General features: G+C 51.4%; 1 pseudogene; it reads left to right on the top strand.

Moving 5' to 3' along the window:
• Window positions 1-1,219: 1,219 nt before the first annotated feature.
• Window positions 1,220-1,551, top strand: LOC100339599 (oligosaccharyltransferase complex subunit OSTC-like; annotated as a pseudogene).
• The last annotated feature ends 24,755 nt before the right edge of the window (window positions 1,552-26,306 follow it).

Here is a 26,306-nt window from a genome sequence, read left to right as displayed (position 1 = left end):
AGCTTAGATGTCACTTCTTCTGGGAAGCCTTCCTGATACCCCAAACCTGAATCAGGTGCTCCCATATTTCCCTAAAGGTCAGCCATATCTCTTTATTATACTGTCCCTCCTTTCCTTTTAAAATATTCATGATATGAGGGCAGAGATTTTTCAGGCTGTCCACTGGCTGTGCCTAGCATGGTTTCTGGCACATAGCATGCTCAACAAAAATGTATTTATTTGAATAAAATACAGCACTCTGTTTCCAGTACTCAGCCACAGGGAAGGATAGGGTATGTGTGTGTGTGTGTGTGTCTCCTGCCCTCCCTAGTCCCATCCCCTGCCACAGCTTCCTGTCCATCAAATGCAGCACCATTTCTCAAGGGAGCAGCCCTGGTCCCACTCTTAAACTTCACCCAGGTTCCAGGTTCCGGCTCCTTGTATGTGTCCACCTGGCATTTTATTTTTTCTATAGATTATTTCCTTTTTATGAGAAAATGCGTTCTTTGGTTTTTTTTTTTGTTTTGTTTTGTTTTTTTTTTTTTTTTTTTGACAGGCAGAGTGGACAGTGTGTGTGAGAGAGAGAGAGACAGAGAGAAAGAGAGAATGGTCTTCCTTTTCCATTGGTTCACCCCCAGTGGCCGCTGCGGCCGGCGCACCACACTGATCCAAAGCCAGGTCTCCCTGGTCTCCCATGCGGGTGCAGGGCCCAAGGACCTGGGCCATCCTCCACTGCACTCCCCGGCCACAGCAGAGAGTTGGACAGGAAGAGGAGTGACCGGGACAGAATTCAGCACCTCGACTGGGACTAGAACCCAGTGTGCCGGCGCCGCAGGCAGAGGATTAGCCTATTGAGCCGTGGCGCCGGCCGCATTCTTTGTTTTAACAGCAACTTCAAAATGAGCTGTTTAAAAATTTTAAAGCTGAGGGCTGGGGCCAGCATGGCATTGTGGGTTAAGAAGCTGGCATCCCATACCCGAGTGCCCTTTGGAGTCCCGGCTGCTCTGCTTCTGATCCAGGTCCCTGCTGGTGCTCCTGGGAAGGTAGCAGAGGATGGCCTAGGTGCTTGTGTCCCTGTCACCCACAAGGGACACCAGGCTCCTGCCTCAGCCTGGTGTAGCCCCAGCCATTGCAGTCATTTGGGAAAGTGAACCAGTGGATGGAAGATTCTCTCTCTCTCTCTCTCTCTCTTTCAAATGAATAAATCTTGAACTGTCTTTCAAATAAATAAATCTTGAACATGGAAACCTTGTACTGAGTCCCATTCTTAGTGCTCGGATGTCCCATCCTGAAGCTGAAGAAGCCTCCCTGGGTGCAGGCACCAGCGCTTGTGACGTGTATGCTCTGATGGCGTCACACTTCCTCATCACCAGGGGAATAATTTATGATGCTGTTGGTGAACCTCCAAGTGTTGGCTCTCTGACTGATGGACACAGGCACCAGAGGTCAGTGGCTTTCTTGGCCTTCAGAATAAATGGATGACGTATTATGCAGGGACTTGCATCCAGCTTCCTGCTTACTATGAGAGCTTCCATTTTGAGATCCTAGACTAATCCAGTGCACCAAATATTCCAAAACTCACCAGATATCTTCTTCTATTCATCAGATTCCTTTTTGTCCTGTTGGGTTTCTTCGTGGCTAGTGTATCCTCTAGAATGGAACTGCTTGGCTATATGATAGGTTAGACAGCCTTTTCAGAAGAACTCAATAGATTCTGGATTTGCCCCTGCTAACAAAATTTTAGAGGTTGTGCCAGAGCCGGCATGTGGCATAGCGGATGAAGCCACCTGCGATGCTGGCATCCTATAGGGGAGCTGGTTCAAGTCCCGGCTCCTCCACATCTGATTCATCTCCTGGCTAATGCGCCTGGGAAAGCAGTGGCAGATGGCCCAAGTGTTTGGGCCCCTGCACACATGTGAAAGAACTGGAAGAAGCTCCTGGCTCCTTGCTCTATCCTGGCCCAACCCTGGACATTGCGGCCATTTGGGGAGTGAACCAGCAGATGGACGACCTCTTGCGCTTTCTTGCTCCCTCTCTCTCTCTCTCTGTAATTCTGTTTTGAAATAAAATAAATCTTTTTTTTTTAAAGAAAAGAATGACAGACAGTAGTAAAAAATGTCAACTAAACACAGGAAGAATAGTAAGGCTTGGACTGCAATGTCTTCTCGGTAGCACAGACTGTTTTTCACAGTATTTTTTCCTGCTGACCTGTATTGACATACCAACAATGAGAAGTGGTGATTTCCTCTTAGTTTTTCATTTCTTAAAAAAAAATACACTCAGGGCCTGCACTGTGGCATAGTAGGCTAAGCCTCTGCCTGTGGCACATGAATCCCATATGGACACTGGTTTGTGTCCCAGCTGCTCCTGTTCTGATCCAGCTCTTTGCTATGGCCTGGGAAAGCAGCAGAAGAAGGCCCAAGTACTTGGGCCCTTGCATCCACATGGGAGACCCAGATGAAGCTCCTGGTTCTTGGCTTCAGATCAGCCCAGCTCCAGCCTTTTCAGCTACTTGGGGAGTGATCCAGCAGTTGGAAGACCTCTCTCTGTCTCTCCCTCTCTGTAACTCTGCCTCTCAAATAAATATATCTTAAAAATATATTTAAAGAAATAAAATACATTCTATTCCTACAATTATAATATTGGATAATATTTTACAGCCTCTTTAGCATTTTTTGGAGATGACATTTCTGATGTTCAGAGCTTAATGGAAAATCAGGAAGCATGATCGCATGAGCTGAGAACCGGCACAGCGGGTGAGCTTCACCCCTGGTGCTGCGCCTTTGAATCGAGTGGATGATAAGATGACATTTCAGACACATGTGCGAGACTGGTTTGTCGCTCCCCCTCTTCGTGGAGGAACAACACAGGACCCTGCGCTGTTCTTTCGTCTGCTCGGCCCTCCCCGGGTTTGCTGCTGGTTCTTCCCGGGTTGGCTACTATCCCTTCCACCTCCGTGGAAGGGCGGTTCCCCCTGGCCGCATTCCCCACTTCCGCAGGGGAGCGGCACACCGCCGGCCGGCTTTCTCGGGGGCTGCACGGGTTCCCTTAGATGTTCCCCATAGATGTTCCTGGTGCATGCCGTCTCTCTCCTCCTTTATAGTCCTCCTCCGCCAATCCCAACTTGGCTGCCCACACGCCGAGTACGCTGCTCTCCAATCAGGAGCAAGTCCTACAGTTAATTGGTTGAACTGGAGGCAGCTGTGCGGAAGCTGTTTACTTCTCTCCCAGCGCCATATTGTGGGAGAGCAGATGCATAGAATAAGTCTTAATTCCAGTAACTTAGTCCAGTCCGGATTGCTCCCCACACTGGTTCCTGACCAACGTGATGTGTGAAAGGAGCAGAATTAATCATTTTTCTAAATAACAATAACTAAACAAATCTGTAAATAAATCCAAATTGAGGACTCTCTCTGTCACACATCCACGTGGATGATTCAGCACAAACACGTTTCGGGCTGTATCTCCCAAGGGGAACAATATTCTCACCACAGGATAAGTCTCACAGGCAGGTTGGCTCGTGACTTAGTTTTTATTTTCCTGTCTGGAGTTTAACGTTGCTAAACAAGAATGCTCAGCTCCAACAGAGTTGTTCTGAAAATGCATTTTGGAAGCTCTAAGTGTTCGCTAATTTTTCCTTTTGCGTTTTGGCTGGTTGTGAAGATTTCATAGATCCAAAAGCATGGCCTTTGATGCTTGCCTTAATGCTTGCGGCTACGTTTTGAAATAAAGAAGATATTTTAATAAGTTGATGGGAATGAGTCATACGATTCCCCCAACGGAAGCCACAACACACAACACCCTTCGCTGTAGGACATCTGTTGGTCTCTTTCAAAAGGTTGCGTACTGGGTTTTAAAGAGCAGATTTGGAAATAACACAGCTACACTCAGCACCACGCTGGCAGAGGGTTTGGCCTGGGCCCTTTCTTCCTGTGCAGAGAGCTGCCCGTGAGCTCTGCTGAGGCTGTCTCATGCTTTTCAAACCAGTGATGGGGGCAGGGGCCCTTGCTGGTGTCTCATTTGCCAAATGAAGGTGTTCATCGTGAGAATAATGAGAGAAGGGCAAAGACAGGAGAACAGGTGGTCTGGGACTAGGCAAATTACTCTGGGTAAGCCTTGCTCTTGGCATCCCGTGGACACTCTTCTCCACAACAGAACTTTCAAGAAAGTGCCTCCTCGCCCTGCTCAGATGGCCACAGCTGGTTAGCCCCAGCCTTGGGGACGCCTTCCAAACACTTTATGATTCCCTCTCATTTTTTCCCAAGGGCTTGCTCCTGACCTGAGTTTTCCTCTTCATCTTGTCCTCTGGTGTGGGGAGCAACTCGGACTAGACTAAGTTACTGGAATTAAGACTTATTCTATGCATCTGCTCTCCCACAATATGGCGCTGGGAGAGGAGGAAACAGCTTCTACACAGCTGCCTCCAGTTCAACCAATAAACTGTAGGACCTACTCCTGATTGGAGGAGAGCAGCGTACTCGGCGTGTGGGTAGCAGAGTTGGGATTGGTGGAAGAGGACTATAAAGGAGGAGAGAGACAACATGCACCAGGAACATCTATGAGGAACACCTGAGCAGCCCCCGAGAGAGCCGGCCGGCGGTGTGCCGCTCCCCCGCGGAAGTGGGGAAAAGTGGCAGGGGGCCCGCCCCTCCACGGAGGTGGAAGGGTCGGTAGCCAACCCGGGAAGAACCAGCAGCAAACCCGGGGAGGGCCGAGCAGATAAAAGAACAGCGCAGGGTCCTGTGTCGTTCCTCCACGAAGACGGGGAGCGACATAATGGTGCCGTGACTCGGATATGAAGCCTAGGCAGGGTTTAGTGTCGTTCCTCCACGAAGAGGGGGAGCGACACTCTGGGGTGGACCATGGTTTGGAAGCCAGGTCAGAGGCTGGGCCTGGCCTTGTATCGCCTGTGTTCCTGGGACCTCTTGCCTCCATTCCTGTGGATCCAAATCTGAGGGTTCTCTTCAACCTTCCCCACTCACTGGGGGTGAAGGGAGATCCGCGGTCCCCGTTACTCTGTGAAGGAATTCTTCCTGGTTTCCGTAGCCCCCCTGTGCTATGCTGAAGGTGGAGTAAGTCATCGGTGTTGAGGTCAGTGCCACTCCATGTTCAAGGACCGTCGACGCTGCTCTAACTCGTGAGCTTGTTAGAAGTGAAACTCCTCAGGCCCCATGCGAAACCTACTGAATCAGGATGTCTGAGAGTGGGCCCAGGAATCTGGTTTATTTTTAATTAATTTATTTGGGGGGGGGGAGAGAGAGAAAGAGAAAGAGAAAGAGAGAGAGAGAGAGAGAGAGATCCACTGTTTTATTCCCCAAATGCCCACAACTGGGATTGGACCAGCTGAAGCCAGAAGCCGGGCATCTAATCTGCATTTCCCATGTAGGTGGCAGGGACCCAGCTACCGAATCTATCACTGCTGACTCCTGAAGTGCCCATTAGAAGGAAGCTGGGGAGTCAGCACTGTGGCATAGTAGCTTAAGTCTTTATCTGTAGCACCGGCATCCCATGTGAGCGCCAGTTTGTGTCCTGGTTGCTCCACTTTTGATCCAGCTCCCTGCTGATGGCCTGGAAAAGCAGTAGAAAATGGCCCAAGTGCTTGGGCCCTTGCACCCATGTGGGAGACCCAGAAGCAGCTCCTGGCTCCTGGCTTCGGATCGGTGCAGCTCTGGCCATTTGAGGAGTGAACCAGTGAATGGAAGCCCTTTCCCTGTTGCTCCCTCTCTGCCTGTAACTCTGCCTCTCAAATAAATAAATAAAATCTTTAACAAAAAGAAGAAGAAGACGACGACAACAAAGAGGAAGAAGAAGAAGAAGAAGAGAGCTGGGACTTGAACCCAGGCACTCTGATATGGGATATGGGCAATTTACCCACTAGGTCAAATGCCTGTCCCAGAAGTCTACATTTTGTTTTGTTTTTGTTTTTATTTATTTTCAGTTTATTTGAAAGGCAAAGAAAGAGATACATAGAGAGATCTATCTTCCATCCACTAGTTCACTCCCCAAATGCCTCCAACAGGCAGGGCTGGGCTAGGCAGAAGCCAGGAGCCAGAACTCCATCTGGGTCTCCCTATGGGTGGCAGGGGCCCAAGCACTGGCACCCTCACCTGCTGCCTCTCAGGGCACACTTCAGCAAGAAGCTGGATGCAAAACAGAGGTACCCGGACTTGAACCAGCACTGTGATTAGGGGTGTGAATCCCCTGGAAGCAGTCTCTGCACCAGTGACGTTCAAGCATTGTCGTGGTGTCACCACATGAGCACACTCACACAATCAAACCAGTATTTTGTTAACATAGTTTGGCAGGGAAATGAAGTCTCATGACTGATTATCGGTGACCACAGTAACGCTTGTGTGGTGGCCCCAGAAGTGAAGCTTTTTTTTTTTTTTTTTTTTGGACAGGCAGAGCAGACAGTGAGAGAGAGAGAGACAGAGAGAAAGGTCTTCCTTTGCCGTTGGTTCACCCTCCAATGGCTGCTGCGGCCGGCGCACCGCGCTGATCTGAAGCCAGGAGCCAGATGCTTCCTCCTGGTCTCCCATGCGGGTGCAGGGCCCAAGCACTTGGGCCATCCTCCACTGCACTCCCTGGCCACAGCAGAGAGCTGGCCTAGAAGAGGGGCAACCGGGACAGAATTCGGCACCCCGACCGGGACCAGAACCCAGTGTGCTGGCGCCGCAGGCAGAGGATTAGCCTATTGAGCCACGGTGCTGGCCAGAAGTGAAGCTTTCTAATGAGAGCAGCCAGGTCCACATGTTCGCTCACTCTCTGGACTGATTCATTGTGTAATATATAGAAAAGCCTTACCTAGATAAGTAGGTGCACATGGAACAGGGTTTTGTCTTGTTTTGTTTGTTTGTTTGAAGATAGCATTGCGTGGAATGGGAGAGGAAGCCGGAGATGGGAGGGTTGCGGATGGGAGGGAAGTTACGGGGGGGGGGGGGGGGGGGCGGAGCCATTGTAATCCATAAGCTTTACTTTGGAAATTTATAGTTATTAAATAAAAGTTTTAAAAAAAGAAAATGTATAGCACGATAAAAGCTATGCATGGATCTCAAAATTTTTTGACCCAAATAAACTCATTTTTAATTCAAAAAAAATATATAGCATTATGGCCAGCATGGTGGTGCAGCAGGTTAAGCTGCTACCTGCAACACCAACACTCCATACAGGCACCAGTTTGAGTCCCAGCTGCTCCACTTCTCTCTCTCTCTCTCTCTCTGTCTCTCTCTCTCTCTTTTAAAGATTTATTTATTTATTTGAAAGGCAGAGTTACAGAGAGGCAGAGGCAGAGAGAAAGAGAGAGAGAGAGAGAGAGAGAGAGGTCTTCCATCCTCTCGTTCACTCCTCAGATGACTGCAATGGCCGAAGCTGTGCCCATCCAAAGCCAGGAGCCAGGAGCTTCTTCCGGGTCTCCCACATATGTGGTAGAGCCGCAAGTATTTGGGCCATCTTTAACAGCAGAGAGCTGGATTGGAAGTGGAGCAGTCAGGACTCGAACTGGCACCCAAATGGGATGCTGGCACTACAGGGAGTGACTTTACCCGCTACACCACAGTGCCAGCCCCAGCTGCTCCACCTCTGATCCAGCTCCCTGCTAATATACCTGGGAAAGCAACAGAAGATGCCCCACGTGTCTGGGCCCCTGCCACCCACAAGGGAGACCTGGCTAGAGTTCCAAGCTCCTGGTTTCAGCCTGGCTTAACCCTGGCTGTTGCAGCCATCTGGGGAGTGAACCAGTGGATAGAAGATCTCTCTCTCCTTTTCTGTTAACTCTTCCTTTCAACCAAGTAAAATAAACCTTTTCAGAGAAAAAGGTAGCTCTCCTTGCAATCTTGGGGTGCTCTTCTATTAAACAGATGGTGGGGAAGCTTTAGTCCAAGGATTCACATATGAAGAAGTGGTTCTGTGGCATTAGTATGAACACAATGACAATCTTCAGTGGGATGAAAAGTGGCACATGGGGCAGGAGTCATGGCATAGCGGGTGAAGCCACTGCCTGCAGTGCCGGCATCCCGTAAAGGTGCCTATTTGAGTTCCAGCTGCTCCACTTCTGATCCAACTCCCTCCCTGCTAACACACCTGGGAAAGCAGTGGGAGATGGCCCACATACGTCGGCCCCTGCACCTATGTGGGAGACCCAAAAGAAGCTCCTGGCTCCTGGCTTTAGTCTGGCCCAGCCCTGGCTGTTGCAGCCATATGGGGAGCGAACTAGCAGATGGAAGACCTCTCTCTCTTGCTCGGTAACTCTGCCCTTCATTTTTTTTTAAAAGATTTATTTTATTTATTTGAAAGACAGAGTTACAGAGAGAGGTAGAGATAGAGAGAGAGGTCTTCCATCTGCTGGTTCACTCCCCAGTGGGCCGCAATAGCCGGAGCTGTGCTGATCCGAAGCCAGGAGCCAGGAGCTTCTTCCAGATCTCCCATGTGGGTGCAGGGGCCCAAAGACTTGGGCCATCTTTTACTGCTTTCTCAGGCCATAGTAGAGAGCTGGATCAGAAGAGAAGCAGCCAGGACTAGAACCAGTGCCCATATGGGGTGCCTGTGCTGAAGGCCAGGGCTTTAATCCTCTGCGCTACAGTGCCAGCCCCCTGCCTTTCAAATAAAATAAATCTCCTTTTAAAAATATGGCACATGTCACATTTGATTGTGTCTTTTTTATACTGTTAAAAAAGTTTCAATGAAATTTAAGTTAAATGTTTGTGGAAACTCTTAAATCCCTTACAGCCCCTCGGGGAGAGAGACTGGGACCAGAGGGGTGCAGGCACTGGCGCAGGTCCTGTAACCTAGGGGGTGGGGCCTCCTGACTCCTGGAGTTTAGGTTTCAGGGACTCAGCCCAGCCCCTGTGTGGATTCCAAGGGCCTTGTGCGCAGGGCTGAGCCTTCCAGAGCTGCAGCTCTGTTTATCCTGTGTAAATGAATTACCCACTAGAATTCCCCTGAGGCAACCCTCATGCCAGCTGCAGGGTGCCAGGCAGGGACAGCAGTCAGGAAAGATCTCTGGGCCTCCTGGCATGGACCACCAGCTGGCACACCCGCTCTTCTGCAAATAGGGCCACTGGGGCCGGCAGGCTCATGGGATCTGCCCAGCCCTGCCTTGCCAGGCCCTGTCCCCTGGCCTGCGCCCACATTTGGCTAACAAAGGTATTATCTGGGCAGAGTGACGATGGGGAGATGGGGCAGAGAGGGGGCGGGAGTGGGAGGGGAAAGGGTGCAGAGGAACTCAGAAACCCCTTCCCCAGTGGCTACACCAGCCCCGGGGGCTGGGGGGGAACTGCCAGGGCCAGGGCCCAGGCTTGGAGAAAACAAAGCTGCCATTTCGGGGAGCTGGATCGGCCACTCGGCCAGGACTGGAACCCGGCTCGAACGCGATGCTGGCATTGCAGGCAGTGGCGTAGCCTGCTGCATTCAGCCCTGCAGGACCCAGTGACGTCCCCTCGGGTTTCCTAGCAACTTGCTGAGCTTGGGTTTTTCCAGCTCCTTTTGCAAGGCCGAATTTAATTTAAAAAAAAAAAAAAAAAAAAAAAAAAAAAAAACTGGCGTGAACACACAGGTGTGGCGGGGCCTGGTGCTTCTCATTGGTCCACTTTACTTCCTGTTAACATTAGAGACAAGTGGGTTGCTTCAACATTTGTGTCTCTCACAGAGAAACACCACAAATCCCAGAAGTCTGCACACCTCCGTAATCACCTCGCAACAGACGAGAGTATTGTTAGTGGCTTCCTGAGCATCCGTTCTCCTCTTCCTCACCAGGAGAAATGGTTGGCCATGTGCTCAGTCTCCCCGATTTGTAGGAACAGCCGCTCCACCAGGTCCACCAGGCTAAGGAAAGTCCTTAGCCAGAGTCCTTGGGTGGCACCTCTGATGAAAATGCACACACTCAGATCCTATGGGAACATTGCACCCACCTTTATCTGTTTTCTTGGTCAGAATGTGGACACAACGGTTGGAGCCAGAGCAGCCACTTTGGCAACCATGGGGAGGAAATCCCCATTGTAAGGGTGGTGAAGCCAGCAGACTCATAGAATGGCAAATGCCCCACAGAGCACTCCGGCCTCGGAATCAACCCTTGGGCTTCGGATCTGGCTAAAAGGCCCATGGGAGCCTCACAGGCATGGAAAGCCATGACATGGTGGCAAAAACAACCTAAATGAAAGATCCTGGTGAACAAGACCCCAGCGGAAGGAACAGGCCATCAAGGAGGGAGGCGCCTTTCTCCAAAGGGAGGAAGGAACCTCCACTGTGATATGGCCTTGACTAAACAAGTTCAGAGTTGGTGAACTCAAGGGCTTCCATAGCCTAGACAGCTCATGGCAAGAGCCTTGGGTGATTGCTGACGTCATGAATAAGAGTGCCAATTGTTGAATCAACAACGGGAGTCACTAGGTACATGCTCCCCACGTAGGATCTCTGTCCTTAATGTGTTTTACTATGAAACTTAAAGACAACACTACTAGTCGAACAATACCCTATACCTTGTGCGGTTGTGTGAGGGCAGCCTGTTGAAATCCTTGCTTAGTGTATACTAAGTTGATCTTCTGTATATGAAGGTGATTGAAAATGAAACTCGATGAAGGGCGGGATGGGAGAGGGAGTGGGAGAGGGGAGGGCCATGGGAGGGAGGGAGGTTGTGGGGGGAAGCCACAAAAATACAAAAGCTCCAAGGGGCAATGGGTCCTTGCTCCACCTCGACCACTTGTAACAGCCTTGGCTGCCTGCCTCAAAATCTCTTCTCAGCAGAGGAAATTAAAATCTATTTAGGAGCCGGCAGTGTGGTACAGTGGGTTAAACTGCCACCCGCCATGCCAGCATCCCATATGGGCATCAGTTTACATCCCAGCTGCTCCAGTTCTGATCCAGCTCCCTGCTAATGCACCTGGGAAAGCAGCAGAAGATGGCCCAAGTGCTGGGTCCCTACCACCCATGTGGGAGACCTGGAAAGATTTCCTGGCTCCTGGTTTTGGCCTAACCCAGCTCCAGCCATTGTGGCCATTTGAAGGAGTGAACCAACAGATGGACTACCCACCCCACTCCATCCCACCCCGCCCCCTAGAACCCTGCCTTTCAAATAAATCAATATTTTTTTTAAAAGTAAAATAAAATATATTTGATTAAGATTTATATTTAGAGGCCAGTTGCTGTGGCACAGCCGGTTAAAGCCACAATGGATGCAATGCTGGCATCCCATATGGGCACTGGTTCAAGTCCCAGCTGCTCTATTTCTGATCCAGCTCTCTGCTATGGCCTGGGAAATCAGTTGAAGATGACCCAAGTGCTTGGACCCCTGCGCCCTCATAGGAGACCTAGAGGAAGCTCCTGGCTCCTGGCTTCCGATCAGCTCAGCTCTGGCCATTGTGGCCATTTGGAGAGTGAACCAGTAGATGGAAAACCTCTCTCTCTCTCTCCCTCTCTCTGAAACTTTGACTTTCAAATAAATAAAATAAATCTTTTTTTTTTTTAAAGAGAAAGATTTGTATTTAGGTTTCTCTTAAATGCCCTCCATGCAGTTCTAACCAATATAAAATTCCAAAACACAAATGTGACACCATCATTTTAAGCCCAGGAATGCTCCAACTGGTAGACAGACAAGACTCCCTTCTCATTTTGTAGCATGAGGGCCTGGAGGCAGCGGGAAAGTGTGAAGTGAGTAAGCTCCCCCTTGCTGAGTCAGTTCCACGCGGCCCCCGACCCACTGAATGTCTCTGCGGCTGGCCCCGGGCCCTACTTCCTCCTCTGTGACGCACTCTCCTCCCCTACCTCCCGGGCACTTCTTTCCCCTCCACTTCTAGCCCACGTCCTGTAGGACTCTCCTCTCCTTCCCACGCAGTAAGTGCAGGTGTCCCCAAGGTTTCCCACACCCCTTTGGGAAGCGGTCTGTGTCTGTCCCTGGCGTTCACCATCAGTTAGAGTTAGACGCCCCAGGCTGTGTCTCCAGCCCCGCACACCCCACCTAGTGCTCTCTTCATAATCCTGACCTCTCACCATCACTTCTTTTCTCTTTGTCCCTCTCCAATTCCTAAAAATCAGTTCTTGCAAAAATACTTAGGTGACAGGCCAGCACTTGCCTCCACGCAGAATTCGATTGGTGAGGTGGGGGCTTGAGCTAGAGTCAAGACAGTGTGGGGATGACTGCACCCCATGGTGGGTGCCAGGGTTTGAGTCCCAGCTCTCCTCCTCATTCCCGTTTCCTGCTAATGTGCACTCGGGGAGACAGGTGGTGATAGCTCCTGCCACCCCTGGGGGGACCTACCTTCAGCCTGACCCAACCCTGCATATTGTGGGCATTTGGGGAGTTAGCCTACAATTAGGTTTTCTCTCTCTCTCTTTCAAAGAAATAAAATAAGTAAATTTTTTAATGAAATGAAAATTTAAAAATAGATTTAAATGAATTAAAAATGTATTATATTGATTAAAATAAAATTTAAAAATTAGGCCAGCGCCGCGGCTCACTAGGCTAATCCTCCACCTGCAGCTCTGGTACTCCGGGTTCTAGTCCCAGTTCAGGTGCCAGATTCTTTCCCGGTTGCTCCTCTTCCAGTCCAGCTCTCTGCTGTGGCCCGGGAAGACAGTGGAGGATGACCCGAGTGCTTGGGCCCTGCACCCGCATGGGAGACCAGGAGGAAGCACCTGGCTCCTGGCTTTGGATCCTCGCAGCGCGCTGGAAGTAGCGGCCATTTTGGGGGTGAACCAACGGAAGGAAGACCTTTCTCTCTGTCTCTCTCTCTCTCACTGTCTAACTCTGCCTGTCAAAAAAATTTTTTAATTAAATTAAAAATAAAAAGAACAGGATTGGTGAGTGAGCGCTCAGGCTCTGTGAACAGCAAATCTCCAAACCCAAGTGCAGTGTAAGAGAGGCAGCCTGCCCTTGGGACAGCCAATCCCTACACTTGTCCTCAGATTCCCACCCTTGCTTTGCATGAATTACTCTTCCTTTCACTCCTGTGTCTTCAACAACACAGTCCACACACACACACACACACACACGCACGCAATGTTAGCTCTGCATATCAGCAGGTTCCACACCCATGGATTCAACAGTCACGGACTGAGGTTAGGGAAAACAACTGTCTCTGTACTACACGTATACAGACTTTTTCTTGTCATTCCTTAAACGATACACAACATATTAGCTATCTACTCAACATTTACAGTATTAGGCACTGTAGGGGCTCTAGAGGTGATTTAAACTGTACAGGAGGATGCGTGTAGGTTATTCACAAATACCAAGCCCTTTTGTATCAGCCACGTGGGCATCTGCAGGTTCTGGCATCTGCAGGGGGCCTGCAGCCAGTGCCCCGGAGATAGCCAGGGAGCTCTGTGCCAGTTCTCTCTCTTCCACATTTAAGCATCCTAAAAGCCTCTTCCAGTTGGGAAAACGCACGCCGCGGATTGATCGTGCTATACATTTTGCATGAGGCCGGAGCTCTGTGCTGCTCCCGATGCATCCTGCACATCTGACAAAGCCCTGGGCCCTCCGGGGGTGGCAGGCCCATTAGTGCATTGCCTTTTCGCTGAAACCTTAAGCGTCTGTGATGCTTTTTTTTTATGCTGAGATCTCCTTTAGTTACCCCGCCCCAGGACTCCCCCTCCCCACCTTGGTGGATAAGCATTGTTCTCTGATGCCTGGCGTGTGCAACCTTGCACTGGCTGCATGGGTTAAGGGGCGGGACTGAGCCCCCCCCCCCCCCCAGCCAGTGCTGGCCCCAGCACCCTTTCTTCCGCCCATCTGAGTTCTTGAATGTGAGTGTCCAAGTTAGGGTGGCTCCAATCACCATCAGTTAGATGTCTATTTAACTGTGTGCTCTATGTCAGAACCAGAGCACATCCTTGGTGCAACAGTCGCAAAGATTTGGAAAACAGAAAACTGTATAAAATTTCTTCCATTTTCTGAATATAAATGCTCATTAGTATTTTTCTTTTTTTAGGAATTCATTTTATCTCTTTGAAAGGCAGAGTAACAGAGACAGAAGGAGACACACCGAGAGAAAGAGATTTCCTCCCTAAATGGCTGCAACAGCCGGGGCTGGGCCTGGCCAAAGCCAGGAGCCTGAAATTCCAATCTAGTCTCCCACGCCGGTGGCAGGGATCCAAGCACTCGGGCCATCTTTTGCTGCTTTCTCAGGCACATTAGCAGGCAGCTGGGTTGGAAGCAGAGTAGTTGGAATTTGAACCTGCACTTTGATATGTGTTGCAGGTAACAGCTTAACCCAGTGTGCCACAAAGCTGACCCCTCGTTAACATTTTTCAAATCCATCCCTGGGAATTAAAGGATTGATTCTCTCCCTTGAATCCTCCCAGGGCGATCGGATATGTTTCCCTTGTCTGGAAAGTGAGTCACAGCAGAGCTGGCATCCACAGGCTGTGAGCAGTGTGAAACTCACCATCTGAGGAGTGCTTCATTCAGGTGATCTTCCAGAAGCTTCCAAATGGGTAGGTGGGTTGGGCGTTGGCCAAGCCACAGGGTTTTTGAAGAATGCAGCATGACCTCAGTTTTCCAGGGATTGTCTTCAAGTCTCATCTGCAAACTAGAAACCCTTGGAAGCGTTGAGCCCTCCTAACATCTGATATGACTACACAGCGTCCACACACGGCTCGCCTAGGCCGGAGGCTGATGGAATCACAGCAGCAGGCTCCCAGCTTCCGGGGAAACTTCTTAGACGTTGGTCCCTGAAGTTGGCTCTAAGAAGTTTTCCGAAATGGTAGTGCTCTTGCCCTGACTTCTCACCGACACTCTGCCAGATCTCCTGGGCACTGTTCCCACCCTCGCAGGATGCCAACTCCATAGTCCTAGCAAACCCTGGCTGAGCTGTTCTGGGAATGTCTTTAATTGTCCTGGAAGTAAAAACAGAGGTCTGAGAAAGCAATTAGCTGAGAAAGGCACCCAGAGAGGCGCCGCTGAAGACCCCTGCAGCTGTCACAGAGGGAGGCGACAGCTCTGGACAGCACGCCTGCTCTTCCACGTCTCAGGGGACAGCGTGCATGTGTGTACGTCTGTGTGTTTGCCCAGGTGTGAGCATGAGTCTTGCTGATAGCCAGTGATTTTGTCTTCGAGGGGTGTCCTGTGTGCATAACCTTGGCATGTGTGTGTCCACGTTTGAACGCACATCCGTGTCGGGTTGCATAGGTTAGCTAGACCTTTTCCTGTGCAGCTGTGGTTGTTAGCAGACAACAAAAGCTCCTTGCCTCCTTTCCTTGCTTCTCATCCCGCCTCGTCCCCCTGGTCCTCGCAGGCAGCTCGCCTCAGCCAGGCACCACCTCACTCTTCTAGTTAAATGGCCAAAGCCCACTTTTGCTTTGACTCCAGCTGTGGGCTTGACAAAGATCTTCGGCTGAGGTTGAACCGTAAGAAACCCCGTTGGTTCTAGCACTCCATAGCGCTGTGTCCTAGGTGAAACTTCCTTGGAGCATAAGGAAAGAAAGAGAGAGAGAGAGAGACAGAGAGAAAAAAAAAAAACCCACATGGATCTCTTTTGCTACATGAACGGATGTGACATTCAAACCCAGAGTTAAGTGGAATTTCTTGAACATTGGTAAGCTTGTGCAATGACCTATGTAGTCAAAGCCCCTAAAGTTTTCTGATTAATTAGTTGCATGGAGTAACTTCCATGCTCTACAAAAAGCAAAAGAAAGAAAGACCTGAAACACTTTGCAGTGCTGGCTCCCTGCTGAGACTGACTAAATTCTGGTGAGGTTTTATTTTCCTCTGATGGTCTTTGTGAGGAGCTGCCGGCCACGGAGGATTTTGCAAACAGAAATCCGAGGGAGGGAATGATTCCGAGCCAAACACAGCATTGACTAAAAGGCTGCCTGGCGGGGTCAGCACGGGCACAGAGGGCGGCATTGATGGAGCTGAACAACGCACAGGGTGAGAGAGATCCCTAAAGCCGGCAAGGCAGACGCCACAGCCGGCTTCGAAAGTGACAGGCACCCTGCAAATAGGAGGCAGCAAGCGGAACTGTCTAGAGCTGAAGGAGCGAGAGTGTGTGGGAACAGGAGGGTAGTAGCTGAGGGGTGGAACATTCCAGAAGAGGGGTGGGGAGGGAGGGGTTTTGGCAGAACCACAGGTCCTGTCCCAGCCCTGCTGGTTTGGATGAGAAGCGGATTTTCTGTATACGCTGGTGGGAGAAGCAAGGCAGAAGAGAAACAGCAGCTGAGACAGGTTTCTGACCTGGCTCCGGTTCAGCGCAGTCGGCGGTGCAGCGCTGAGGTGGGGGTGGGGCTGCCCAGTGGTTCCAGCCAGGGTGGAAAGGGGGAAGCCAGTAGGCCCAGGAGGTGGTTCTTCTTCCTGCCTGCCACGCTGAGGGCTTTCTCTTCCTTTGCCACGTAACAGATCCCCCAGGAATCTCGTGATGCAGGTAACAGCGTGACCCTGGTGAGAAATGGCTGGCGTCAGGTTCCCCCAGGACGATTTCCGGTATATCCAGCGAGGGGCCCCTGCCCACTCCCCCGCCGAGCTCGGGAGCCGAGCCTGGAAGGGAAAACAAGGCTGATTCATGTTTGTGATTAACTTCTCACCCAATGCTGTAATCCCATACGCAGCACCCGCCCGGGCTGTCAGAGCCGCTCAGAGGCGGCCCCGCATCGGCCGACCTGCGCGCCCACCTCCCTGTGGATGCCACCTCCTTCGGGGCACTGCTTTCTGCCTCCGCCATCGGATCTTTCCCTCTCTGTGACATCCCCCACCCCCACCCCGCATTTAATTGGCGCCTCTCCCATAGCACCGGGCTCTTCTTCATTGGGAGTGGTTGATGAATCGCTGGAAACTGGCAACCGCCGTCTCCTCGGTGAACCTTCTCAGGCGCCAACGCCCAAGGCTGGGCACAAGGTTAGGGCCCAGCGAGTGGCAGGCAAATGAAGAGATGGCCTCCTGAGCAGCTGCCCCGGGCAGCAGTGCGGATGCGACCTCCCTCGGCTTTTCTCCACAGTAATCCCAGCCCCTTGTTATGATAAACTACTTGCTCCTTGCTAGGCAGTACATTCAGGAGCTGGCCGGCCGCCAAGGGCAACACGGGAGCGGTGGCAGGACCATTGAAATAAATTAATGGCCTATGATAAATACAGGGAAAACAGTGCCAGTTAATGAGCTCCTACACCAACCAGAATCACATGTCATTTAAGAGGAGGGGGAGTTTTTACATGAACGTCTATGATTTGAAGCAATAGGGTTGATTAAAGAAAAACACAAGTTAATTCACTAGCTTTTTAGCCCAGTAAACACCAGCCCTTCCAAGCTGGTATCAAAACCTTGGGAAGTGGCGATGGTCGAAAATAATCCTATTATTCATTGTGGAGGGCTTCAGGGCAGCCCAGGAGGCAAATTAGATCCGTCGCTTGATAATTATGCTTTTTAATTTCAATTTCCAAGTGGTATCACCCAACTGATTCACCGCGCTCAGCTCTGAATGATTTTTTGACAGTTTTCAAAAATGAAATCCACTCTCAACAATGCAAATCTTTACTCCCTGGGTGTGCAAAAGGAGGTGCATGCAAAGCGTGGGGGGCAAAACTGCTCTGGGCGAGAAAACTGTCCCCGCCAGCCTCACAGGTGAGCTCTGCAGAGACGCAGGTCCTGATTTCTTTGTTTGAAGATCCGTCACCTCGTTTTAGAATCAGCGCCCGTTCTTAACTCATTCTGTGCACTGTCATCAGGTTTGGTTTGCACAAAATAGTTGACCCGAATCAAGGAATTTAAACTTTGAATACCAGACCAGCTATGACATTAGGATCAGTGGGAGCCTCCGCAAGTCGATGTGAAAACGTGAGCAGCCCACACGGGGCGCCCCCCAGCTGGCCACCCTGCGGGAGGCACAGGCAGCAAAGTCACGCTGCTAGCCTGGCCTGCGGCCCTGCGGCCTGATTTCAAGGGGACAGACTGTGCAGGCACGACTTTGCCAAGCCCCAGCAGTAAGTGGCTCACTGAGAGGCCTGGTGTCCTCCGTGCGGGGGTGAGGGCCTGGAGCAGAAGGCCACAACCGACTTCCAGATGAGAGCTGACACACTCCCTGCACCCAAACGGCCAAGGCCTGGCCAGCACAGGCTGAGCTCTGCTCTGTCCCGCCCTGGGAAAGGAATGCCAGCTCCCCGGCGCTTAATGCATGTGTCCCTGGAGGTCCATCCCTTTCCCCCCTCTCCCGCCCTCTCCCTCTGAAGACGTGGATCTGCGACACTACAGATCCACGTCCCCTGCCCCCTCCAAAGGCAGTGGGATTGGCCGCTCCCAGTTCTCCAGCTGTCCTGACTGCCTCTGGCCTCTTACAGCTGCCCTCTGTCACCTGTGATTTCTGGTGTCCCCTTCCCAAACTGAAGGCAGGACCAGAAAGGCCTTGTTCAGGGACTTCTCATCTTTCATTATTGAAGAACACACACGTGGGCACACATACATGTGCATCACCCCACACACAAGCCCGCATGTGCAGGACACACACTCTTTGGGGGAAAGCGCCTGCTACTTTTCTTCCCTTCTTACAGAAGATAAACCCACACAGAACTGCAGACAGGGGAAGATTACGAGATCTCCAGGTCACGGTCTACACCGGAAAGCAACCTTGGCCATGAAACCCATGGCGGGAGAATAATCGGAGCAAACGTTTTTTAATGTCCAGGTGACCTCCAACTACACTGGAACGTCACCAGCTAAGTGGCAGGCTGGAATCCTGCTGCCCACTGGTCTCCACGAATGTCACTGAGATCCTCACCCTGGTCCTGGCTGGGGCCTAGCAGGCTGGTGGCAAGTGGGTGAGCATGTGACCCAACAGGAACACTAAGCCACTTGCGATGGGTACAGGTTTATAGATGCTGAACCCAAACCACCTGGCTTTGAATCTTGGCCACAGCAATTACTAACACTGTGACTTTGGAACGTAAGCATTTTGTGCCTTCCTTTCCTCTCTGTAGAAAGCTACCATGCAGGTGGGGTTACTGCGAGGACCCATGGCTGAACACATCTGCAGGCTTGGAAGCTTGGAACAGTGTTGGCCACACGCATTGTGCTAGGTGAGGGCTAGCCGGCATTACCTGGCAAGATGTGTGTCAAGTCATACCCAAGGAGTGCCGGCACTGTGGCCTAGTGGGCTAAGCCTCTGCCTGTGGCACTGGCATCCCATATGGGTGCTGGTTTGAGTCCCAGCTGCCCCACTTCCCATCCGTCTCTCTGCCTTGTCCTGGGAATACAGAAGGAGATAGCCCAGGTGCTTGGGCCCCTGCACTCTCATGGCTACTCCCAGGTAGCTACCAGCTGCTGGCTCCTGGCTTCAGATCGGTGCAGATCCGGCTGTTGCAGCCATCTGGGGAGTGAACCAGTGGATGGAAGACCTCTCTGTTTCTCTGTCTGTAACTCTGCCTCTCAAATAAATGAAACCTTAAAAAATCCAATAAATGAAAAATAAAAAATGTCATACCCGGTAAAGACAAGGCCACATGTGAGGATATACAGAGAGCATTTCAGGACTAGAGAAAGGGATCAGTAGGGACGAAGTAGTCAGAATGGACTTCTAGGGAGCAGTGGGACCTGAGTCAGGACCTTGAGGGGTGGGCATGGGCTACCCCCATCTTTTTCCTCTAATTGCCCATGACTGTGGGGCTACTGCAGAGGGAGGGACAGAGAGAGAGGTCTTCTATCCACTTATTCACTCCCTAGATAGCCACAATGGCCAGAGCTGGACCTATCTGAAGCCAGGAGCCAGGAACTTCCTCCAGGTCTCCCACATGGGTGCAAAGACCCAAGCACTTGGGCCATCTACTATTACTGCTTTCCCAGCCATAGCAGAGAGCTGGTTTGGAGAGAAGCAGCTGGGACTGGAACTGGTGCCATATGGGATGCCGGTGCTGCAGACAGAGGCTTAGCCCACTACACCCACAGTGCTGGCACACTCACCCCCCGCACACACACACACCCACACACCCTGGCCTCTTTTCCCAAGCCCACAAAGTCCGAGCTCTGCCCACCTTGCACTCTGCCTCTGCACCTGGTCTTCCAGTTTCACATTCACTCCTGGTCTTGCTCAGGATCAAGTGAGAGATGTCAGGTCAGCTCAACACAGTTCAGAGCAGGCCAGCTCTGAGTGGGACGCTGGGGCTACAAAGCTGAGTTTCAAGCAACATCAAATATCACCCTCCGGAAGCTCCTTGGTCATGGTGATGGACAAGGAGGCAGTTTGATAACTCAACGTGCTGAGAGTGGTTGTGAGGGGCGTGCAGAGGAGGGCGTGGCCTAGAGATAGCGAGGGAGTGGATCCTCCAGGGAGATGAGAACAGCAAAACTAGGGGCCACCACGTGGGAGGTAGAGGACAGGAGGAGGCGCCTGCAGTTTGGTTTGTTCCCAGCCTTTGCTGGGAGCACTCAATGGTGCTTTCCTTTTGACTCCTTTGCCTTGAGCCACTCCCAGAGCTCACCAGGAGCCACTGGGCTGGCAGCGGGTGCCTGGAGCAGTGTCTCGGGTCCCCTGGTGGGCTTGCTCCAGACTGTGCAGGGGAAAGAAAGGGATCAGTGGGGACAAAGGGGGTGGGGGCACTCCAGGCGGCAGACCCACCTCAAGCAGAGATGGCAGTGTCATGTGCGCAGTGCCAAACCTAAAAGCCACACTGTCCCCATCGTGTGGCTGTCACCCAGAGCGAGTTGCTTTGCTTCTCATAGATCTTGACTTCAAAACAGGCAGAATAAAGCTTAGTTATAGGGATTATGAGGATTGAGCAAGGTGCGTAAGGAACCCCAGCCGGCACCTACTATGTGCATGGCTGGAAGGGATTGTGCCATCCCAATACTGAACACTTGGCTGGCCTAGCAAGAGGGAATGGAAACCGCCTGTGCTGAGGTGGCTTTTACAGAGAGGCCAGCGAGTGCATTGCTCTTTCCCCCTCAAGAGCCCAGCCAGGCTGCAACTGTGGAGACTTTCCCAGAGGGTGGCCCTGAGCTGGGAGGGCTGGCCCTGGCTGGAGACCATGCATCCCACTCAGAGGAAAGAGGTGCCAGTTAAGGCTGCTTGTAGGAGGGTCTGGGGAAGTGACACCTGCCTGGGAGACTGCATGAAGGCCTCAAGCCATTCCAGGTGGGTTGTGGGGCAGCCACTGCACACAGCACATTAGTTGCTGAAGCTGCCCATCAGGGGTGTACTTGACCAATAAGTGGTGGAGTGGGATACAGTGCAGATCTAGCCGAGTGTGCCTGTTTCATGTGTCAACTTGATTGGACTAGGGGATGCCCAAATGGCTGCTCCCACATTGTCTTGGTGGGCGTTTCTAGAAGAGATCAGCATTGAAATTGTAGCCTGAGGAGGGGACCCGTCCCCAGCCTGTGCCCTTGGATGGCTCCGGGTGAAAAGCCCCCTGTCCAACACCAGCCCCACTCTGCACACTGGCCCTGCCACTCCGGCTTGAGTCAGCCTTGTCAGGGGTGCAGAAATCACTCCCGAAAACTTCCCAAGGAGAGGAGAGAAACAGAAAGAACACAAATGTTGTTTTCATCGAGCTTGTGGCATAATGCCCAGTGTTTCTCAACTTTTTGCTGCGTAGATTCAGAAAATAAGTGACTCCTCCTATCAGTCAGAGTGTGAGGAAACCGGATTCCGACAGGGCTGGTTGGAGTGGAAACTGACGCGACCCCATGAAAGGTGTGTGGCAGCGTCAATCACAGCCAATCACAGCCTCCCATTCCGACAGATGAACCCCTGATGAAGCAACCCTGCTTTCAATAATTTATCCTACTGGGGCCTGCACTGTGGCACAGCTGGTAAAGGTGTGTGTTCGATGCCAGCATTCCATGGGAGTGCCGGTTTGAGTCCTAGCTGTTCCATTTCTGATCCAGCTCCCTGAGAATGCACCTGGGAAAGCAGTGGAAGATGGCCCAAGTGCCGGGGTCCCTGCACCCATGTGGGAGACCCTAATGAAGCTCCTGCTCCTGGCTTCGACCTGGCCCTGGCTCAGCCCTGGCAGTTATAGCCGATTGAGAAATGAACCAGCTGATGGAAGATTCTCCTCTCTTTGTGTCTCTGTCTGTGTGCGTGTGTCTCTTTCTGTCTCCCTCTTTCTCTCTGTAACTCTGCCTTTCAAATAAATAAAATAAATCTTTAAGAAAAGAATTTATCCTACAGACATTCTCACTTATGTCAAACCGCAAATGTACAATGTTAACTTTTCATTGCAAAATTATTTGCAAAAGATTGTAAACAACGTGCTTGTCCATCAGTGGGGCACTTGGGCATGATGACGTAGAACACAGTGCAGATCTCTAGGCGTGTGTATGTGTGCATGCGATGGTTAGTTTCAGTTGTCAACTTGACTGAGCTAAGGGCTGCCCACATGGCTGGTCTGCCCTTGTTTCTGGGTGCGTCTGGGAAACATCAGCATTTGAAATTGTAGGCTGAGCAAAGAAGATCAGGTTCCCCGGCGTGGATGGGCATTACCCACGCTGCTAAAGGCCGAGACAAAGGAAGGCCCAAAGAGAAAGGCAGAGGAAGGACCGGGCTGCTCTCTCTGCACAGTCCTAGTGCAAAAGCCCGAGCCCCGGGAGCGCAGGTATTCAGGGCTCGGGCTTTTGCGCTAGGACTGGAGCTGTGCCACCAGCTTTCCTGGGTCTCCAGCATGGCAGGCTGGGGGGCTTCTCTGCATGTGCACTCGTGTGAGTCAGTGCCCCACAGTAAGTCTCTTACGTATGTATGCCATTGTTTCTGCTTCTCTGGGGAATGCAGACTAGCACAGTGCACATGTGTGTTTACATTCTATGTACGTAAATATCTCTAAGGAATGCTAAGTCAGAAACGAGGCTGCTGAATAGCGTGGCTAGGGTGTTACCACTTATGTGTTTGAACAATCTGGAAAGAGGTACAAGAAGCAAATGACACTGGTGGCTGGAGGACAAGGACAGAGGGAGATTCTCCACTTAACTTTCATAATGCTGTTTGAATTTTGAGCCATGTGAATGTGTAACCCATATAAAATCAGGCAAAAAAAAAATAGTTGGCTTGGGGCTGGCATTGTGGCATGGCAGGTTAAGCCTCCACCTGCAATGCCAGCATCCCATATGGACACTAGTTCAAGACCTGGCTGCTCCTCTTCCAATCCAGCTCTCTGCTATGGCCTGGGAAAGCAGTGGGAAATGGCCCAAATGCTTGGGCCCCTGTACCTGTGTGGGAGACTTGAATAAACTCCTGGCTCCTGGCTCCTGGCTTTGGCCTGGCCCAGCCCTGGCTATTGTAGCTATTTGGCAAGTGAACCAGTGAGTGGAAGACTCTGTATGTGTGTGTGTGTCTATCTCTCCTCTTTCTTTTTTTTTTTTTTTTACTACTTGGATTTCCTTTCTAATGGTCACTAACTTTTTTTTTTAATATTTATTTATCCACTTGAAAGGCAGAGTTACAGAGAGGCAGAGGCAGACAGACAGAGAGAGAGTTCTTCCATCTGCTAGTTTACTCCCCAAATGGCTGCAATGGCTGGAGCTGCGCCAATCCAAAGCCAGGAGCTTCTTCCAGGTCTCCCATGTGGATGCAGGGACCCAAGGACTTGGGCCATCTTCTGCTGCTTCCCCAGGCCATAGCAGAGAGCTGGATTAGAAGTAGAGCTGCCGGGACTCAAACCAGCACCCATATGGGATGCTGGCACTGCAGGTGGCAGCTTTACCTGCTATGCCACAGTGCCAGCCCCTGTCCTCCTCTTTCTGTAATGCTGCTTTTCAAATATAAAAAATAAATTTTAAAAAAGAAAAAAAATTGTTTTCTTAAAAATGAATATCGCTGGGACAGATGTTTGGTGCAATGTATCACACAGGACACTCGAATCCCATATGGGAGTGCTTTGTTCAAGTCCCCACTGCTCTGCTTCTGATCAAACCGCCTGCTAATGTGCATCCCAGGAGACAGCAGGTAAAGGCTCAAGTATTTGGGTCCCTGCTTCCTGGAACCCAGGCTCCTGGGTTCATCCTGGCTGTTGTAGGCATTTGAGAATGAGTCAGCTGATGGAAGATCTCTCTCAATTTGTGTGTATGTGTATGTGTGAGTGTGCCATTCAAATTTAAAATAAATGATTTTTCACCTGCAAAGAGAAGAATTCTGATGTGTGCTGCAACCTGGATGAACCCTGAGGGCATTAAGTTAAGTGAAAGTTAGCTAGCTGCAAAAGGACAAATACTGTATGATTCCACTTGTATGAGGCATCTAAAGTAGTCAGATTCATGGAGAAAGAGTGATGGCTGCCAAGGGTTTGAGAGGAGGGGCAATGGAGACTGATTGATTGATTGATTGATTGGAGAAGGAGTGACGGAGGGCAAGAGGGAGAGAAGAAAAAGAGATTGAGAAAGAGAGAGAGAGAGGGAGAGAGAGAGAGAGAGAGAGAGAGAGATCTTCCTTCTGCTGCTTTACTCCCCAAATGTCTACAACTGCCAGGGCTGGGCCGGGCTAGAGCAAGAAGCCAGGAACTGACTTTGGGCCTCCCACATGGGTGGCAGGATCTCCCAGGGTGCGCCGTAGCGGGAAGCCAGAACTGGGAGCAGAGCTGAAATTTCAGTCCAGGCACTCTGATATGGGATGCTGGCATCCCAGTGCCATCTGAATCACAAATACCAGGCCTGGGAGTTATTGTTGAGTGGGCATAGAGCAAGATCAAAATAATTCTGGAGACTGGTTGCCCAGTGTGAATGAAAATAATTAAGATGGTAGCTTTTATGCTACCTGTATTTTACTACAATTTAAGCATTTTTTTTTTTTTTTTTTGACAGGCAGAGTGGACAGTGAGAGAGAGAGACAGAGAGAAAGGTATTCCTTTGCCGTTGGTTCACCCTCCAATGGCCGCCGCGGCCGGCGCGCTGCAGCCGGCGCACCGCGCTGATCCAATGGCAGGAGCCAGGAGCCAGGTGCTTTTTCCTGGTCTCCCATGGGGTGCAGGGCCCAAGCACCTGGGCCATCCTCCACTGCACTCCCTGGCCACAGCAGAGGGCTGGCCTGGAAGAGGAGCAACCGGGACAGAATCCGGCGCCCCGACCGGGACTAGAACCCGGTGTGCCGGCGCCGCTAGGCGGAGGATTAGCCTAGTGAGCCGCGATGCCGGCCTCAATTTAAGCATTTTTTAAAAAAATTCTCCATTTCAGAAGCACCCTTGGTTGGAGTGATGCTGCCCGTCGCCCCTGACAGCTCTGAGTGCGCAGCTGCGAGTGCATTGTGGTGGAGAACCTAGGGCTGAGTCTCCTGCCTGGCCCTTCCCTGGGCTGCAGCAAATCCCCGAGTATCGAGTATCGGATCACTCTCTGCTTTGGTTCTGTAATCTGAATGTAGGAACACGATTTCCGGACCGAGATACCGTAATTGGATTGTTGCACTTGCACATTTCCCAGCACAGAGATAACATCAGCCCTCAGGAATGGCCCGAGTCCATCTGGGACCTTCCCCTGCCCGGCTTGGCGGAGGCTGCTGAGTCAGTTTCAAAAGCGGTGACCCCTTTGCCTGCTGGGCCAGCCCCTCCCTCCCCAATTCCACCCCCCACCCCGGTGGTGGGGGAAACAGACAGCAGAAATCCCAGAACCCAGATGATGCCCTGGGCCCTGAAATGAAGCTGCGGGGGCAGTGTTCTGAGCGCCGCCCGCTGAGAAGGTGGAGCAGGGGTGGGCAAGATGCAAGCAGCAGGCCCATTTGTGCTCTTTCTCCAGGCCTTGCCAAATGCAATATCCTGCCCCAGACTGCAAACACACGCCACCCCTCGGGGGAGGGAAAGGAGAGACCCGCCGTTACTGCACCTGAAATGCACATTGTCTTCACAGACAGCCGGCTCAGTCCCTGATCAGTGCCCAGGGGAGCTGTCAGGGGGGTCTCCATGTCCCTCATTCAGAGCCCCTGAGCCGGGAGCCCTCTGTCCCCAGGGCTGAGACTGGTGAGTGAGCCCAGGGTTCTCCCCTCCCTTGCCTTCCACCGAGCTGGGCAGGGCTCCTCACAGCTCTCCCTGCTCTCTCTCCTCAAGCACCAGGTCTGAATTCCATCCCTGGCCTTCCTAGGCCCATTAGGATCCAGCTCTGCCTTTTCTTCCTGAAGCTTCTCCCACCCTGGGCAGCTACTCTCACTCCTGTGCCAGTCCCCAGGCATTGGGTGGCCCCTGAATCCTCCCTTGGGTCTTTCCTCTCTCTCTCTCTCTCTCTCTCTCTCTCTCTCCCTTTCTCTCTGTAACTCTGCCTTTCAAATACATAAAATAAATAAAATGCTTTAAAAAAAACTGTAATCAACCAAAATCATTTCTTGGTTGTGGTTGTTGCCTAAATTACGTGGCTAACTTCTTCACTTCTCTTCTCCCTATGCATGGAGCCAGAAGACCTTCCAGCCCGAGACTAACAGAGTATTTTCTTTCTGTCTCATAGTTCC

The sequence above is a fragment of the Oryctolagus cuniculus genome, chromosome 14, assembly GCF_964237555.1.
Source record: "Oryctolagus cuniculus chromosome 14, mOryCun1.1, whole genome shotgun sequence".
NCBI classification, from domain to species: domain Eukaryota; kingdom Metazoa; phylum Chordata; class Mammalia; order Lagomorpha; family Leporidae; genus Oryctolagus; species Oryctolagus cuniculus.
This window is presented reverse-complemented; position numbering and strand designations above follow the sequence as displayed.